Here is a 19,895-nt window from a genome sequence, read left to right on the forward strand (position 1 = left end):
TTGTGGGAGGAATCCGATATTTTGTAAAAACATGTTCAATGTGAAGTGGTCAAAAACTCCTGGCTTTCTTCCACATATTTTTTTGTGTGTGTGTGGCATTTCATTGCTGCACTATGCTTATAAGGCAGTAGATGGCTCTCTTGTTAGTGAATTGCCTTCTGTTTTATTCTTTGATTATTCACTCATCAACATATGTTAGACAGGAATTTCTTTAACTTACTTCTCTCTGAATTTAAGCTTTTCATTTATCTCAGAGATATGTATCCATACTATCCGAGACAGCCTCTGCCTTTGTTTGTGTTAATGTTTTAAAATTTAGTGCAGTATCATTGATTTTTATACTTTCAAATATAAGTTGACTTATTCTTTATCTCTGTGAACAGCAGGTCTATCCATTTAGACATCCTAGCTTGCAGCCTAGGAGTCATGCTTGGTTCTTTCTTTTCTCACCTCACGTAAATCAGTGAACAAGCATTGAGAGTTCTCTCTAGACCTCTTTGCTGTGTCTGGCACATCTTCCCTCCATTCTAAGTGCTACTGTCTGAGGCCACCATCCTCCTCCATAGGCATTACTTCAGCTGTTCCCCTGTCTTCTTGACTTTTGTTCCCCTCCAATCTGTTCTCCACACTGTCGCCACAATTTTTTTTTAATGCTAATTTTATTATGGTACTGCTTGCTTAAAATTCCTTCAGTGGTTTCCCTTCATCTTTATGGTAAAGTATACATTCCTTGATTCTTATTTTAAAAACGTCCTTCCTAAGACCCTGGCTGTGCCTCTGCCATCTCATTTTCCCTTCACACCATGTTCTCCTGCCATGTAGAATTACTTGCAGTTCTCTGCAGATGGTGCCATCCAACCTTTTGAGTCTTTGTATGTTCTGTGCCTTCTGCCCGGAATGCCTTTTGCTCAAATAACTCAACATCTTGGGGTTCAGCACAGGTACTACCTTGTTCAGGAATTATTTCCCCTTACACTTCTTCTCCCCCTACTGTTTGGCCCATTATCTCCTCTGTGTGTCCCCACAGCATTCAATGAAAAGCCCTATCATATAACTTATCACATGACATTGTGATTGAGTGTTGAATTTCTAGGTGTCCTTCTAGGGGCCCTATATTTGGTCTTGAATCTGGGCCAGCCATACTCCTGTGTACTTCTTGAGTGCTCTGTCAGGCCTAGTAGATCATTCCTTGCAACTCTACTGAAAATCAGCCTACTGGTCATCAATGGTGCTGTTGCTCTGGTCACAGCTGCGGTATCTAGAAAATATCTGCACTTGTTGTCTGAGAGCAAAATGTCAGAAAAACCTAAGGATGAGAAGGGATGGAACACTTTGAACAGTTGTTCATCAGTGATGTTGGCATTTCAAAGATTCACAGTAGAAGACTCACTGTGCCTCTTAGGAACCTGGGAAAGCCCCTTGGAGGCTACTTGGTGTACAGGTAGGCCCCCTTTTATGCTGCTTGCCAGCACAAGTGATTGTTAGCCCGGGTAACAAAGTAAAAGTTTGGAAACGAATAACAGCAACCACTTTTAGTACATACTTTGTGGTAGCCACCCTGTTGGTTGTGCACATGAAGCTGAGATACTCCTCAGGGTCACATTGGAGCCAATCTTGTGATACCTGTTACCCCAGCTGTTATCCTGGTCACAATGAAAGTGTATTCATTCTGGGAGGTCAGCCAACCCTGTCCTACGCACGGCACCTACTACTCATGATACGAATGTGGTATTAGGTCATCATGCTTTGGAAGCTCTGTCCCACCCTCCACCCATCCTGTCCACAGAAAAAAATGTGATTATAAACATGTCCCTTTATTTCTTCATGTCTGCTTGTTTCTCTGTTCATGTTGTTTATCCACTTCATTTCTTCATTTAAGCAGTGTTTATTGAGCACTTACTATGAGTAATAAAACTGTATTCATGGTGTGCTTTACCAGGTACATTGAAATAATATTCCTTAGTCCTCACATCAGTCCTGGAGTGGAAGAAGTCTATGATTGTGTGACTTGCTTAAGGTCACAAAGCTAATAAATAACCTGTATCACTATTTGAACACCCTGGTCTGGCTCCAGATTTATTCCTTTTTCACTTGTAACATGGCTATTTCCCAAGGCACACGCCAGATTTTATCATGAATGAAAGATACAATCTTTGTGAGGCATAACATATGCAACCTTGTAGCATACTTCCTGGCCTATAGTTTATACTTCCTACTCTGTTAAGAAGGTATATAATAGAATTGAAGTATTCTTTGACGAACTTTAAATATTTTGAAATATTTCTTATATTCTTGTCCCAATTTTATATGTAACTTGCACAAACTAATCCCCCCAAAAGTAATTTAAAAATTTCTGACTAAATTCTGTATTCTGCTTCTGTGGTGGAGTAAAAAAATTTTTCTTAAATCAATTTCATTGAGGTAGATTTGCATTCAGTAAAATTCAGGTGTTGTGTAGACAGTGTGATGAGTTTGGCAGTTTGCAAACACCTGTAACCACTACTCCCTTCAAGACACAGATCATTTCCATCCTCCTAGAAATATCTTTGTGTCCCTTTATAGTCACCTCCACTCAGGTCACCTGCTGTCCCCACTGCAACCACTTTTCTACTTTTATCACCATGCTTAGCTTTGCCAGTATTAGAACATTATCTAATCACATAGTGTGAACTCTTGTGTGCTTTGTTTTTGGTTTGTTTTGCCCTCACTAAAAATAATAGATAGGATATCTTAAGGAGTTTGCCTAGAAGTATTTCACTGTGTAAGTATACTGAGTTGCTACAATTGTTGGCATAATGTTGTTTATAATATGTTCTTCCATTCTGATATCTGTGGGATCTGTAGTTATTTCTCTTTCTTTATTCTTGATATCGGTCATTTTTGTTTCCTTTCCTGTTGTTTTTGCTTTTCTTTCCTCCTCTGCTTGTTCATGCTAGGGCTTTGCCAATTTTATTAACCTTTTCAGAGAGCCAAGTTTTTATTTTGTTGTTTTTTTCATTACTTTTCAGTTAAAGTTATTTTCTAATTTCCCTTGTGATCTCTTTTGTTATTTAGAGTGCTATTTACAATGAGATATTTACTTTCCAAATATTTTGTGCTTTTGTGGATATCCTATTATCCTATTGTTGCTTTATAATTTAAGATTTTGTTATCCTCAGAGAGTATCCATTGTAAGAATCTTTTGTCTTTTGGAATTAACAGTTATTTTGTAGCTCATTTTATGGTTATATTTAGTTATATGCTTCAAGTGCACTTAAAAGAATGTGTATTTCAGATATTAGAGCAAATGTCAGATCTAATTGGTTGATAATGTTTTGCAGATATAGTTTGGTTTTCCTTTTGGTCTACTGGTTCTATTTATTACTGAGAGAGTGTTAAAGTCTCCAAACATGTTTGTGGATTTGTCTGGTTATCCCTTTTGTCTCTCAGTTTTTTCATCATGTATTTTGGAGCTCTCTTGTTATGTATATATACCTTTAGGATTGTTATGTTTACCTGTTGAAGTAGTACATTTGTCATTATGAAACGTCCCTTTTTATCTCTGATACTAGTCCTTGTTTGAATGTCTACTAATGATGTTCATCTGGCCACACCAGCTTTCTTGTGTTTAATACTTGCATGGTATATATTTTTTCCATCTTTTTATTTTCAACCCATCTGTGGCTATATATTTAAAATGTATCTCTTGGAGGCATTTCTTTTCTAATCTATTGTGACAGTTTCTACTTTTTAGAATGTTTTATTTATTTACATTTCATGTAATTGATACAGTAGGAGTTAAGTCTCTCATCTTGCAAACTTTTTCCTATTTGAATCTATTTTTGGTTCCTCTTTTCTTGCAACCTTTTGGGTTCATTAGCTATTTTGTAATATTTTGTATCTTCTGTTGGCTTTTTATCTGCAGACTCTTTGTACAAAATTTTTAAGTGGTTGCTCTAACAATTTGCATCCTTAATTTTTCACAGTCTACTTAGAATTAATGTTGTTTCACTATACATGTCACAAATGGAAGAACCTTACAACAGTTTAATTTACATCCTCATTGGTTCTTTGAGTTATTTTAATGTTCTTTTCTATATATATTACAAACCTCTTATTACAATGATACGAATTTTTAACAGTCACTTGTCTTTTGAGGACATTAACAAAGAAAAAACTAAGATAAGCTAGTATTTTATGTTTTCCCTAAATGTATCACTTTAGTCTTTATTTCTTCCTATAAATATGAGTTTCCATCTTGTATAATTCAGTCTGGGAAACTTCCACGGGTATTTTTTGCAGTACAGGTCTGCTGGTGATGAGTTATTTCTGGTTTTATTCATCTGAAAATGTCTTTATTTCACCCCCATGTTTTAAGGATAATTTGCTGAATATAGAGTTCTGGGTTGAGCATTTTCTTATTTCAGCCTTTAAATAAGTCATTCCATTTCTTGGAATCCCATTTCTTCTTGTTTCCTTGTATGTAACATCTTATCTTACTCTAGCTATGGTCAATCAATATTTTCCTTTTGTCTTTTTTGTTTTCCCAGTAATTTGACCACGACCGACCTAAGTATGGTTTTCTTTGTATTTATCCTGAACTTTTCTGAGCTGCTTGGATTTGGAGGTTGATGTTTTCTATCAGTTTAGGACATTTTCAAAACCATATATATGTACTTTTTTTTTTTTTTTTTGAGACAGAGTCTGGCTCTGTCACCCAGGCTGGAGTGCAATAGTGTGATCTCAGCTCACTGCAACCTCCACCTCCTAGGTTCAAGCGATTCTCCTGCCTCAGCCTCCTGAGTAGCTGGGATTACAGGTGTGCACTACCATGCCTGGCTAATTTTTGTATTTTTAGTAGAGACGGGGTTTCACCATATTGGCCGGGCTTGTCTCAAACTCCTGACCTCAGGTGATCCGCCCACCTTGCCCTCCCAAAGTGCTGGGATTACAGATGTAACCCACTGTGCCCAGCCTAAAACCATATTTTTAAATGCATCTTGTACCCCATTCTATTGGTCTTTCCTTCTCGGACCCCAAGTACATGAGTGTTAGACTATTTGATATTATCCTATAGGTTAATGAGGTCCTGTTTGTTTTATTTTTAATCTTCTTTTCTCCTCTATTCTCCTGATTGGTTACATGGATCTTTATTCAAGTTCTTTTGTCACAGGATCTTTAGGGTGTCGCTTTGCCAGTCAGAAACCTCCGTGCACTTCTGCTTGAGTTTTGCTCCTGGTTGCTGGGCTTGTTCCACCCACTCGGCCCGGCAGGCTGCACTTGGCTCGCACTGCTGGCCTGGGTCACACAGCTGCCAAGGGCAAGCCAGGCACAGAGTGGCAAGGGATGTGTGAGTGAGTGCACGCGGGGTCCAGCCACTGTGCACTGCCAGGCACATCGGCTGCGAAAGGGCGGGCAGCTTCAGGTGCAGGCTCCATGCGAGGCTGTGGCTGGACCAGACATACCACGAGCAGCTTCTGCTGCGGACACCAGCATCTGGACAAGGGGAACACAATGGTGCCCCAAAACTTGGAGACATCAGGAACCACAGAGCCCCAGAGAGGGTATTACGGCATGTCACAGGCCTAGCTGGGGGAGCCCTGAATTCTGGGCTCCCAGAAGGGCCACAGCTCCTTCTTCCTTCTCATTACCTGCAATGTGATGAGTCGGGGGCGTGTTTCAGCCCTGTTTGTGTTACAGCTCTTTCAGTCCCGCCATTTGATGAGTCCTGAGTTCTTGTCCTGTGTCCAGGAAGAATGAAGTACTTGGACAACTGGAGGGTTAGCAAGGCACAGAGGAGCTTCATTAAGCAACAGAACAGCTCTCAGGAGACCCAAAGCCAAGTAGCTCCTTTCTGCAGGCAGGTCATCCCGACAAGTGTCCAGCTCTCAGTAGAGAGGAGACCTGTAGTGGGTAGCTCCTTTTTGCAGGCAGGTCGTCCCTGTGAGTGTGTGAGTCTGACTGAGTCTGAGGTTTTTATATGCTCAGAATGAAGGAAGTGCATGCTGATTGGTCCATGGGCGGCCATGGATGGGCCTGGAAAAAGCACTATCGGATTGCCTGAATGGTCATCAATGAAGTTCTCACTCCAGGTTGCGGCCTTCACTCAGACCTGGCAGCCTGGTTCCCAGGCTTCAGGCCATCCCTGGCATGAAGGTGGGGCTTCACCAGGGACCCATCCCTTCCTGCCTAGGAACCTGTCTGCCTCCCGCCACCATCATCCCGTTGTCCACGGCACCCAGGCTATTCACTCTTGAGGGGCGCCTGCAGATCCGCACCAAGCTGCTCTCGGCCCCTCTGCCTTTCTCCTATGCTTGTTGTCGCCCAAAGTCCAGAGGGGGCCAAGGCGGTGGGAGGCTGGTGTGTTAGCGCTGCTCTGAATGCGTGCACACTCAGCCAGATTGCGGCAGCATCCAGGCTCAGCCACAGCTTTGCTCCTCAGTGGAGCAGGCGCCAGGAGTAGGGAGAGGGCAGGGAGTGGGACCAGGTACTTCTGAGCCTGCAGGGGTAGAGGGCTTCCCAGGCTCCTAAGAGCACAGGAATGCCTGGGTCTGGAGATGTGGCTGGGTGGATGCAGCTGCCCCTGGGAGCACAGGGCTCCTGCCCTACCAACATGGTAGAGGGTGGAGCTCCCACCTGTTCCCAGACCTCACCAGCTCCACGGAGTGTGTAGCCCCAGCCACGCCTCCCCCGCTGCAGCTGGCATCCCCACGGTGGCTGCTCCAGATGGGCCACTGCCGCCATCACTTTGATCCTTATTTTCTATTTCAGATCGGCTTTTAAGCCTATCCAGTGAAATGTATGCTGCTGTACATTTTTAGTTTAGAATTTCCGTTTGATTCTTTTTTATAATTTTTATTTCTCTACTGACATGTCCCCACTTTTTCACTGGTTGAGATCATATTTTCCTTTAAGTACTTGAGTATATTTGTAACAGCTGATTTAAAGCCTTTTGTGCTAATTTGTACAGCTGGGTAATTTCAAGGGTCTGTATTTTGAGCTTTTAATTTTTTAGTGCCTGAGTTTTATTGTTATTTATAGCAGGAGGGCAAGTTTGGTGACATTCTGTTATGTCTGTTATTCTTCTCTGTTTTTGTTTTCCCATTAATTTAGAATCAGAATCTCAAAGGGAAACCGTTTGTCATTACATTCATAATAATTTATTTTATAATTTTTGTAGCCATTTAGATTATGGACAAAAAAAAATTCTTTGGAGACCAGGTAGAGATACCTAACTATGTTAGTCTGGTATTATACATCATTGTAAGTAAAATTCTGTTAAACAGCTTTGGTCAACTAAATGTTAGTAGTCTAAACTATAAGGATTATTGGTTTAATCTTGTTTAGAAATTTTTCAAAATGTTTTAGAGCAAGGAACACAGTCAGTAAGAAGACCAGAACTCTTGTTCTATCTTGCATATTTTGTGACCTTGAACAAATAAATTAATCTGGTTATCAATTCAAATGCAGCAAGGTATGTGAGTGCATCATAAACTGTAAATAAAGTACTTTGCAAGTTATTGAATAATATTAATATACCTTCCTTCTCCATCCTACGTCAATAAGAAAGGAAACATAATGAAATCTTTTTTTTTCTAGACTCTTTCAAGGCATTATTTTAAGCATAACCCTTCAAAACCATTTGGTGTAGCTGTAGGGGAGACAAATGACATTGAGCTGGATTTATTTCTGTACTGATTCCAAAGCTTACTATATCAGCAGAATTGTTCAATGAATCTTATATTTGAACTTACTTTGCTAACACTTGCCTCTGTATTCAAAAAGAAAGGTAAAAAAGAATGATTAATTGAGAATCACAATTAGATGTGGTCCAGTTAATGATATGTTTATGGTACACTACTTTCCATGTTTGTTTGTTTTTTTTTTTTTAGTTTTATTTTTAACTTTTAAGTTCAGGGGTACAAGTACAGGTTTGTTACACAGGTAAACTTGTGTCATGGGGGTTTGTTGTACAGATTATTTCCTTACCCAGATGTTAATCCTAGTATCCATTTGTTGTTTTTTTCTGATCCTCTTCCTCCTTCCACCCTCCAAACTCCAAAAGACCCCAGTGTCTGTTATTCTCCTTGATGTGTCTATGTGTCCTCATCATTTAGCTCCCACTTATAAGTGAGAGCATTTGGTATTTGGTTTTCTGTTCCTGTGTTAGTTTGCTAAGGATAATGGCCTCCAGCTCCATCCGTGTCCCTGCAAAGGATATGATCTCATTCTTTTTTTATGGCTGGATAGTAGTCCATGGTGCATATATATACACCACATTTTATTTATCCAGTCTACAATTGATGGACATTTAGATTGATTCCATGTCTTTGCTATTGTGAATAGTGCTGTTATGAACATATGCATACATGTGTCTTTACAATAGAATGATTTATATCCCTTTGGGTGTATACACAGTAATGGGATTCCTGGGTCGAAAGGTATTTCTGTCTTTAGATCGTTGAGGAATCGCCATATTGTTTTCCACGATGGCTGAACTAACTTACACTCCCACCAACAGTGTAAAATAGGTCCTTTTTCTCCACAACCTCGCCAGCATTTGTTATTTTTTGACTTCTTAATTTTAGCCATTCTGATTGGTGTGAGATGGTATCTCATTGTGGTTTTGACTTGCGTTTCTCTAATAATCAGTGATGTTGAACTTTTTTTCATGATTGTTGGCCATATGTATGTCTTTTGAAAAGTGCCTGTTCATATCCTTTGCCCACTTTTTAAATGGGGTTGTTTGCTTTTTCTTGTAAATTTGTTTAAGTTCCTTAGAGATGCTGGAAGTTAGACCTTTTTTGGATGCATAGTTTGCAAAAATGTTCTCCCATTCTGTAGGTTGTCTGTTTATTCTGTTGATAGTTTCTTTTTTAGCCATGTGTATGTAACAATTCTTTTAAATTTTTTATTTTGGATGCCATAGCAGCAACATCAGCTCTTCAGACATGTATCCAAATAAAAATCTTTTAACTGACAGTCACTTAATCAGCAGCTGTAATTATCCAGAACCAAGGCAGGAACCAGAAACAAATAAGAGCATTTTAAATAGATGAAAAATATCTAATCTAATCTATCATACAACAACAATGTCATAATAGCTCAAGTTTTTTGAGCATTTACTGTGAGTTGGACAGTGTTTTGAGGATCTTTGCACATTTACATTTAATCTTCACAGCAACCCTATGAAGTAGGTACTCTTATATGATACAATTAGAATATTAGTCAGAAAGATCTTTTTGCTGTTGTTCTATATGGTCATTATTGATGTTTGGAAACATTCCAGGTACTTCTGTCTTTGTTTTACCAGTTCCTCTGTTACAGCTTTGTCCTCACTCCTTGGCTATTTTAAAAGATTTAAATAAAATTTCTGTACTCTGTCAAACCTCCTATTGATTATACAAAGGCAGAATTAATTGATCATGCTATTATACTTTTAGGACAGTTGTAAATACCAGTAGCATTTGTAACATAGTATCAGCATCAACTGTTTTACCTGTTAGATTTTTTTTTTTTTTTTTCAAAACTGTGATCTTCCCTAGGCTAAGGACCACACCTTCCTTAACTTTATTCCTCTGTGATTACTATCAAGCCTGGCATATAGTAGAGCCTAAGAATATATTTCCATATACACCAATGAATGAGTGAAAGAGAGAAAAAGATAGAGATAAGGAAAAGTGAAAAGAAGCAAAAAGAAATTTGAAAATTTAGATGCCTCTTTCCAGATGTGCCAAAATCTTGTAGAGTTTGAACATGTTATTTTAGAGAGCAACTCTTATTTTAGTTGAACAAAAAGAGAGATAATTTATATTTTAACAAGGATATTGTATTTCTAAAGCAATGTAAGGTATGACAAGGATATTAATGATCTGTAAGAATGTGGAGATGGATCTGGAGGCAAGGAAGAACCAGGGAGAACTTTTTGCTTTGGTTTTGGGGTTGAAGAAAAATTGATCTTCCATGTACATTGGTGGAAATGTGGTGAGGGAAGTACAAATACAGGAGGAACTAAAGTAGGAGCAAACAATTTGAAGGGAGTATAATCAGAGAAGAAAAAAGAGAGCTATACTTTTTTCCTTGAACAATCCAAGAACAAGATGATAGGACATAAGATAGGGAAACATACTTACAGAAAAGAGAAGTCTAAAGCAGGTCAATCTACTGCTAAGGGATTTCAGCCTAGCAAATGCACACATTAAGAATAATGCCAGAATGTAGAAAAGTGGCTTTATCTTTCAGTAGCGGTGGACTGTTCGCACACACTCAACAGCTAACAAGCTCCGCTCTGAAGTTATTCTAGACCTTATCTTTGGAAATAATGCAGGCATGATAAATAAGGTTGGAGTAGAAAAGCACTAAAGATGCAATCATAATGTCATCAGGTTTGAATTGCTGATGAAGATCTGTGGGAAGAGTACTAACACAAAAATATGGGGCTTGAAAAAGCAGACCTTGAAGGAATACAAAATGAGTTTTGAACTTGGCTGGAATTTTGCAATGTGTAGAAAATGAAACATGAAAAAGGTAGAATCCAGGGGAGGGAACATTCAAAATTCAACCCAATAAGATCAAAGTAATACAGAAACAATGAGAGGAAGCAGAGAAATAAGAGGATATAGGGGAAGCCATTAAAAAATAAAATAAAGGGGAAAAGTAGTGGGAAACGCTGACTGAATGAAACCAAAACACTAAAAAAATGTGGTGATTAATAGCAAATTAATATCTAAGATTTTAAAAAATATATTTTTGAAAATTTAAATATGCATCAAATAGTAAAGTAAATGACAATGTCGATTTATTTTTCTAAAGATTGTCACAAGTCACATGGAATCCCTCCTCTTAGGCTGCAAGTCTTTGTATACTTAAGGAGTATTGATCCAGATGGCACATCTAGACTCCTGTGGTGTTGTGGCCTTTTTTTTTTTTTTTAATATGGTCTTGTCTTTCATAGGAAAAAGTATTTAATTTATGAAAAGGTATGCTACAACTGAAACTTCATCACTGGGGAAAGCATAAGACCATAGTTTGTATTGGGTTAAGAGATAAAAGATTTAAAGTGTAAATTTATTTACAGTTCCTTAAACTAGCCCTGGAAATTAGACTACTTATAGGGTGAAAACTAATTAATTTGCTATCTCATCCATGGAATAGATTTAAATTCAGGTCCCCAAGCAAAAATTTTATAAAGTTTACCCCCACCTGGCCCCTTGCTATCCTTTGTTGAGTGGAAAACACAGAGCACTGTAGAGGAAAGAAGTTATCGTATTTTCTGGCTTCCCAGCAATGCAGGAACTACTGATGGTGTATTTTGGTACATGCATATCCTTTTAAAGAAAAGGTTGAGTATATGACAGACATTTAAACATAAAATGTTTTCTTTGTTTCTTCATGGTTGGGCTTCTGTGAAGAAAGAAAAAGAGAGAAAAGAAAAAGCTTAGTTTTTTATGTGGCGTATTTTCTGGTCTGTGTAAAATTTTATTGTATGAAATTGTGAAAAATGTAGCCCAACATATTCCAAAATCACAGAACTGTTTATTGCAGACCTAACTTTCCTAGAAAAATTCACAGGTGCAAAGACTGGTACATAGTAAGTGCCTAGTACATGCTTACTGATAGATTCAGGTATCATGCATATGTGTGCAGGGGCATCAGTAGATATATCTGTAATCAACTTGTATAAAAACCAATTTTTAAATAAAGCTGTATTTCCCCTTTAAACATTAAGGGATTTTATTTTCTAAGTGAAATTCTGGCACATGACATAGAGGCTAGACCCGTGTTCACGTGTCTGAGATTCTGTTATTCCTTTATCTGTAATTCCTAGCATATTAACTCTTGGTTATTTATTCCTTAATATCTGTGCCACGTGGTTACTGATCTATTAGAAAATTCTTTTTTTTTTTTTTTTTTTTTTGAGACGGAGTCTCGCTCTGTCGCCCAGGCTGGAGTGCAGTGGCGCGATCTCTGCTCACTGCAAGCTCCGCCTCCCGGGTTCAGGCCATTCTCCTGCCTCAGCCTCCCGAATAGCTGGGACTACAGGCGCCTGCAACCACGGCCGGCTAATTTTTTGTATTATTAGTAGAGACGGGGTTTCACCATGTTAGCCAGGATGGTGTCGATCTCCTGACCTCGTGATCCGCCCGCCTCGGCCTCCCAAAGTGCTGGGATTACAGGCGTGAGCCACCGCGCCCAGCCAGAAAATTCTTAAAATGGTGGGAAATTGGAATCCTTGAATGGATCCCTCAGTATATTGTACCAGGTAGATGCTTGATTTTGCATATTTATTGAATGAATAAATGAAAAAAGAGTAATAAATCATGTGAAGTTGGTAGGTTATAAATTCTTTCTGCAGTAATCCCAAGAGGGAGGGAGGGAGGAGAGGTATCTTATTATCATCTTTTAGTGGAGGAAAACCTGAAGCTCAAAAGTTAAGTGACTAGACCAAGGCCACACGTTGAATAAGTGGCAGAATTTTCTGAAGGACTTTTGACTCTAAACCCCATGCTTTTATTAATGCGCAGTCCTGCTCTCTATCCTGCAATTGATCTGTATATCAGATAATGTTTATAAGCTGTGTTTAACTTTTAGAGGCACAGATGTGTTTCTAGAGGCCTTGAATGAGATTGTATGTTGCACTTTACTTTTCTATTGAGGGCAAGAGAAGGAAGACATAATGGCAAGGTGTTTCTATAGAGAGGCAAGGTGTTTGCAGAAATTTATAGGGGTTGGTGAACGTGAAATCAATATAAAAGAGAAAAATGACAGCAAGCCCGGGGCCACCTGCCTATGATCAGCCCACAGTAACTCCTTGTTGAAAAGAAAAGATAGGGTGCCCAGAGCTAGAAGATCTCTTCTCAGGCAGCTTCCACTGTTTTTTGTGTTTAGCTACTCTGTTGATGTCCCTGTAGTGATGCACTTAGAAAATTAACCAGGGTTGTGATACAACTGCCACTTGAGTTCTGTACTTTTTTTCCAGATTCTCTTACCTAGGGTGCTGAGAGAACAGCTAGGGAGTGACAAGAAAAGCAGATCTTTCTGTTTTCCACCTGATGGAGGAGTAGGAGAGATGTTAAAGCTGAAGGCAGTCTGAAAATGACGGAACAGAGTAGGGAGGATGGAGGGGTATGGGAGAATGGAAGTGGTATCAGAATATTTAGAGGGAAGTCACAGCACAGGATGAGATAAATTGAACCCTTCTCATGAAGAGTGGTTGGAAAGAAAGTGGACATCTAATTAGGAGGAGGAAAATCCTTGGGGTTGTAATATGTTCAGATACTTGGAAGATTTTCCTGATAAAGGAAGATTTTTCTCTGTTAACTCAAAGTAGTAGGACTAGGACCAACTTTTAGACATTGTGGGAAGATGGCTTTTGAGCTAGTTCTTATAGGAAGAATTTCGTCAGTGTCTGAATCACCTGGAAATTGGGTGCGCCACATCAGGAGGTAAGAGACGTTTGAGGCACAGGCTGGGTGAGCCTGATGGAGCTACACTAAGACAGACTCAGCAAACGTTAGAGATGCCTTCTCTTTCAGAGTTAATGTGATTCTGTGCAGAAGAGAAAATTATTTCATATGCAGACACACACACACAGAGCATGTGTGTGTCAGTGTGTGTAATTTAAGAGTAGATTACAATCCAGTATACACAGGGCCCCAAAATATAGAAAAGAGGAGTGTATTAGTTTACTGGGCTCGCTGTAACAGAGTACCACAAATTAGCTGGCCTTAAGCAACAGAAATGTATTCTTAAGGTTCTGGAGGCCAGAAGCCCGCAGTCAGGGTGTCAGCAGGCTTATGCTCCCTCTGAAACCTATAGGCAAGCCCTTCTTGCTTATTCTGGCTTCTGGTGTTTGCCAGCAATGCTTGACATACCTTGGCTTTAGATGTATCACTCCAGTCTCTGCCTCTGTCACTAGATGGCTGTCTTCCCTCTGTGTGTCTCTGTCTGTGTCTCTTCTCCTCTTCTTATAAGGAAACCAGTAATGTCATGGCCCACCTTACTCAGTATGACTTTATCTTAACTAATGACATCTTCAGTGGCCCGCTTTCCAAATCAGGTCTCTTCCCGAGGTATTGGGGGGTGAGATTTTGACATTTCTTTTTGGGGGATACAATTCAAAGCAAAGAGAAATAGGATTCTTGCTCTATGGTCTTATTATTTTCTGTTAAGAAGACCTGAAGAAGTTAGAGAAAAATATTTTGACTCAAACCCAGTAAACTTGAATTCAGGTACAAAAGATTGATTCTTCCCTCACAGCAATGTTGGATAGTTTTGTGGATAGGGGAAATCTTGTAGATATTAAATATTTTTATCTGCAAAAAGCATTTGGTAAGGTTCTCAATGGGAGATTAATGGCTAAAATAAAGAATGAGGCATTAGGAGATAAATTTGCTTATGAGCAAGAGACAGATACTAACAGTAGAAGGAAATAACTTTTTAGATTGGAAAGGAGTGACATATAGCACAAGCCAGGAATCAGTTTTGGGACCTATGGGTTTTTCACTTTATTTTTATTGGACTTTGTAATAAAAATACAGATCTTCAAACAGTCCAAGACAGAGTGAGTAATACTACAAGCATCAGTAATCAAAAGTTATTCTCTATCGTAAACTAAATGACTGATAATAAATACTGACACAAGACTACACAATGTACCATAATATTATAAAATGGAGCAGGCGATTCTCTTGTGTTCTCTTTTCCTCTGCATGGGTGAATATTTCTTTATTTGCTTTTTAAAAAAAAAAATTTGCAGGCTTCTAGGATTACTTTATAAGCCAAATGAATGAAAAAAATGATTTTTTTTTTAATTTGGGAAGATATGTTAACAGGGAAAAATTGGTTGAAGCAAGACAAAGGTTATATTGCCATCGCTAGAATAAAGAAATGAGGGGCCTGGCATATTAAATTGCTCAGCAAGGTGTTTGGTAAAAATACTTGAGTTAGGGAGTGTTCTTGAAATCATCAGCTTATTCTGCAGTCATGACTTTAACGGAAGCATATGCAAAAAAGTCATTGTTAGAATGAGGAAACTACATATCTAAAGACAGGGAAATATAGCATGGAACTTTTTTCTCTTCTTTTTTTAAATTTTAACGTGGCTCTAAAAAAATCCATAAAATCTATTGATTGTATATGTAACGTTTAGTCTGCCCAGCAGCTAGTAAATTATGTAGAGAATATACTTTTCAAATTGAACTTTTGTCTGTCACCCCTTTTGTCAAAAATCACTAAAAAGTGTTTACAGATTCATTGCCTTTTCCCCATTATTTGTACATTGTCAGACATAAGCCAAGAGAAACAGAGCAAATAAACATTCGAAAGTTAACTCAGAGAAATTGTAAATGCTTAGAAAACTATAAAGATTATTAAGTACAAAGAAGCTTCATTAACCTCAAACCTCTCATTTTAAAGGTGAGAAAATCGAGATCCAGAAAGGTCAAATTCATAAGAAATTTGCCCAAGGACAAATAACTAAAGTCAAAACATAGAGTCTAGAACAAGGTTCTCAACCTGGGCTGCACATTAGAGTTTCCTGACAAGCTTGTTTAATGAACTGTTGCAATGATCTTCCTACCAGAGATTCTGATTTCAGGGGTCATGAATGGAGCCAAGGAAATTCATACTTTGAGAAACATGCATTTTAAAACTTCTCCAGGGGCTTCTGCTGTGTGGGCAGGAATGAGAACCTCTGATCTAGGATCTAGCTTTCCTGATGTTAACACAGGAAGTCTTTCATTCATTCATTCATTCATTCATTTATTTATTTATTTATTTATTTAGAGACAGAGTCTAGCTGTGTCGCCCAGGCTGGAGTGCAATGGCCTGATCTCGGCTTACAGCAACCTCCGCCTTCCGGGTTCAAGCAATTCTCCTGCCTCAGCCTCCCGAGTAGCTGGGATTACAGGCATCCGCCACCACACCCAGCTAATTTTCTATTTTTAGTAGTGATGGGGTTTCTTCATGTTGGCCAGGATGGTCTAGAACTCCTGACCTCAGGTGATTCGCCTGCCTCAGCCTCCCAAAGTGCTGGAATTACAGGTGTGAGCCACCATGCCTGGCCTAACACAGGAAGTCTTTCAACTCACATTTGTAGTTCAGAGATTGCTTAAAGAACTTCAGATTCTGAGGTAGGAATCACCTTTAGCATAGGCAGTCCACAGTTAACAAACCAATTGTTCTAGTAGTTATTTTCATTGCAGTGTGCTTATTTGGACCGCTGAACTTACATCCCCAAATAAACAAGATTGTACATTGTTGTTTGGTCTCTAGGCCAGCTCCGAGATTAGCTTACAGAATAACTGAAGTGTAGCCTGTGTCAGTTGCACTGTAGGTCCTAACCAGTGCATATACAGTGTTTTTCTAAGAGCAGGAATTTATATTTTTAATTTAGGTCTCTCAGGACGTTTGTAATTCTTCTACTGTTCTGATAGCGCTATCAAGATTTCACCTCCTTTCATCTTCAACATATTAGATTTAGGATTTGAATAGGGAGTTCCCCAATTCCAAACTGTGTTGGGGAATGGGAGGAAATGAGGGATGGAGGATGGTGAGGGCTGGAGGGAAGACTGAGGCACTGTGGGAGAGAGGAGGCGGCCAATCAAGAACAGAAGGGCCAGGGTTCTCTACCATCAGTACCTGGGGATATTTCTTTCCGTCGAATGGGTTCATCCAAATATTTGATGAAGGCATAATGTTTATCAGACACTATTCTAGGCATTGGAGGAGGATTAGAAGAGAGAGTGGAGAGAGTAAAGTAAGCATGACATAGTTCCTGGCCTTAAAAAAGTGACATTATCTCTTAGTGTGGTGAAGAAGTGAAAAATAGGGTTTATGATTTGTCATTTTGGGAAAGCAGGTGATGTGGGGACACATTTTCCAAGCGCTTCAGGAACACAGCTCACCTTCTCTGGAGGAGTCATAGAAGAATTCACAAAGCAAGTGGCATTTGTATAGAAGTTGTTAGGTGCAGATACAGAGAAAGGCATTTTGGGCTGAGAGTCACTGGCTCTTTTATACACAGATATGAAAGAACATGTCATGGTGAGAAAGCTGGTCTGGTTGGGCTGGAGAGTAAATGGAAAGTGGCAGGAGAGGTGGGGATGAAGCTAGTAAATAGCTTGGAGTTTAAGGCCATGCTAAGAAATTGAAGTTTCGTGTTTGAGGGTACAGGAAATTTTTAGCCTGAGGAATGAATGATTGACTGAGTAACTCATTCCTTCATTTATTCATTCGGTCGTTAGGATTTATTGGAAGTTTGCTGTATGTCAGACACTGGATGACAAAGATTATTATGACACCCTCAATCCAGACGCTTTGTAGAAGCGGAGCAGTGATCAGATTTTCATTTTAGGGACATAACCTTTGGGCGATGTGTTTAGGCTGGAGACAGGAAGGCCATTAGGAAGCTGTGATAACACTTCAGCTGACCATCACGAGCTCCTGAAGTGAGATGCAATGCAGGCAATGCAGTGGGTATGGAGCAGAGTAGATGCCTGTGGGACATATCGGGGGGCAAATTTGATTGTGCTTGGTGAGTGATTGCATGCTGAGCAGGAAAGGGAGGGGCAGATCCAACTCCTAATGGTGCCATTTGTCAGGATAGGGAATTTAAGAGGACGAAGTCTTTTTCCCAGTCCAGGAACCAGCGCCTCTGTTTCCGTTTATAAGACCTGAACCCGTTCATTCTGTTATTGGTTTATTGCAGAACATAGCGTAGTCTAACCGCTTTTCCTCTACTTTTCTGTTCTTGCAACAAGGAAAAACATAGTAACGTTTTTAAGGAAATCTGATGAAGGCTATGAAGGTGAAAGAAAGGCTATTTTTTGGTTTAGAAAACATTAGCAAGATAACACATGTAAATCAAAATGCAGAACTAATACATTTGTTTTAGTGATTCAGGAGGAAAAGGAAATTCATGCTTTTACTTGAATTATCAGGATGATGCTTTGCTTTACCAGTGACCCAAGAATGAGTGTTATAGTATGCTTTTTGTAAAAAATTTATCACCAACTGGGGTATTGAAAGTAAGTTTCCTATGTTACGCAGCTGCTAAATTGGGCAGGGACAACAGAGGAGGCACTGAATAGTCAATGAAATTGGAAAGAATTTAGATCATCCATGTCACACAAAGCCAGCAAAGGCTGTTTGTAGAATGTTAGCTGCTATCACACTGGCTTGATATTAACATTCTAGTGAATGATTAAAATATTCCTGTTTATTTTTTAATAAAAAGAAAAAGCATATATGTTACCTCAGAGTCTGTAATGACACCTATAGTTGCATCCATCAGATGTTGAGATTTTTTTTACTAGGATTGTAGAGTAGATAACTTAGACAATTAAAAAGCAGGTTTTGTTCTGCCTTTTTCTGCATTCTTATTTTACAGTATTCAGTATTACAATGCCATTCAAAAATATAAAATAAAAATCCTTAAAAGTGCTCTGAGACATTTTCATTATTGTCAGTATTTTCTAAATTGAGTGGTTATCAAATACATTTTTCTCCTGAAATTATTTTTGAAGTACATCTATCATTTTCATTTTCTGTCCATAAACGCATACCTAGGCAGAGCTGATACTCTATTTCTTCCTGCTAAAATTCAGGCTCCCATTAGAGGATGGGTCAGTAGATGCAGCAAACCACCATGGCACACGTATACCTATGTAACAAACCTGCACATTCTGCACATGTATATCCTGGTTTTTTTTTGTTTGTTTTTTGTTTTTTGTTTTTTTTTTTAGAAGAAATAAACAATTCAGGCTCCCATGAGGTGATCAGGTACTTCTTTATAATTGAATATACTTTTCAGCTAAACCCACCCTTTTCCACTGACTGTTTTCTTTGGTTGTTCCTTCAGGGCTAGAGTGGAAAAGTTCAGTGTTTTATTCGAGACAATTGACTCAGAGAAAAGAACAACTCACACAGAGACCAGAAAGAGATTCGTGCTCAGTAACAAAGAGAGAGTATACAGACTTGTGGAGTCATGGTCTTAGGTCTGTGTGATGTGTTTGATGCTCTGCAAGGTGGTCAGTTTCTGGGGTGACTAGACACCACCAATTTCTGGAGGATCTGCCTGAATTTATATCCATTAGATAGTAGTAACAGGCTTAGTAGAGTAGTTGGAATAAAATTACAACTGAGGAAGGACAAGAATAAATGGTATCAGAGAGAAATTTTCCCAGGAGGGCGAGGTCATGAGTTAGGAGAATACTAAGACCGAATGCTCTGTCTCCTGCTTCCCTGAGTCAGAAGTGGCGGGCACACTAGAGGAAGTAGCATTTTGCTGGAGGCTTTGTTGAGAATTCAGGTGCTTTGGGAGCTTAGAAAGGAAACAAACCCTGGTATGGACTTTTCAGACAAAATATTGCTTTCTTTGCCTAATCAAGTAAAGTTAGGATATTGATTACCAGGCACTTTGTAACAGCAAGGTTATTTTTTTTTTTAATACTTTAAGTTTTAGGGTACATGTGCATAACGTACAGGTTAGTTACATATGTATTCATGTGCCATGTTGGTGTGCTGCACCCATTAACTCATCATTTAACATTAGGTATACCTCCTAATGCTATCCCTCCCCTCTTCCCCTACCCCACAACAGGCCCCGGTGTGTGATGTTCCCCTTCCTGTGTCCATGTGTTCTCATTGTTCAATTCCCACCTATGAGTGAGAACATGTGAACAGCAAGGTCATTCTTAACTCTAAAGTTAAGGTTATTCTAAACTCTAAATTGTTTGCTAGAGAAATCAACAAACGTAGAAAGAAATACCACATAGGACCCAACGTATATCACTTTTAGTTAAATGTGGCTCTTATCTGTGACCAGGAACTAGCAAGAACTGTGGCAGAGAAATTAGGAATACCCTCACCCCTCACAGCTGCCCTACAGGACTTTTCCTTTTTCCTCTCCTTTC

At 39.0% G+C, this 19,895-nt stretch overlaps 1 protein-coding gene across 3 annotated transcripts in view; it reads left to right on the top strand.

Moving 5' to 3' along the window:
• Positions 1-19,895, top strand: part of DERA (deoxyribose-phosphate aldolase) — a 294,170-nt gene that overhangs the window by 71,079 nt on the left and 203,196 nt on the right. The window lies entirely within an intron of this gene.

The sequence above is a fragment of the Pongo pygmaeus genome, chromosome 10 (genome assembly GCF_028885625.2).
Source record: "Pongo pygmaeus isolate AG05252 chromosome 10, NHGRI_mPonPyg2-v2.0_pri, whole genome shotgun sequence".
NCBI classification, from domain to species: domain Eukaryota; kingdom Metazoa; phylum Chordata; class Mammalia; order Primates; family Hominidae; genus Pongo; species Pongo pygmaeus.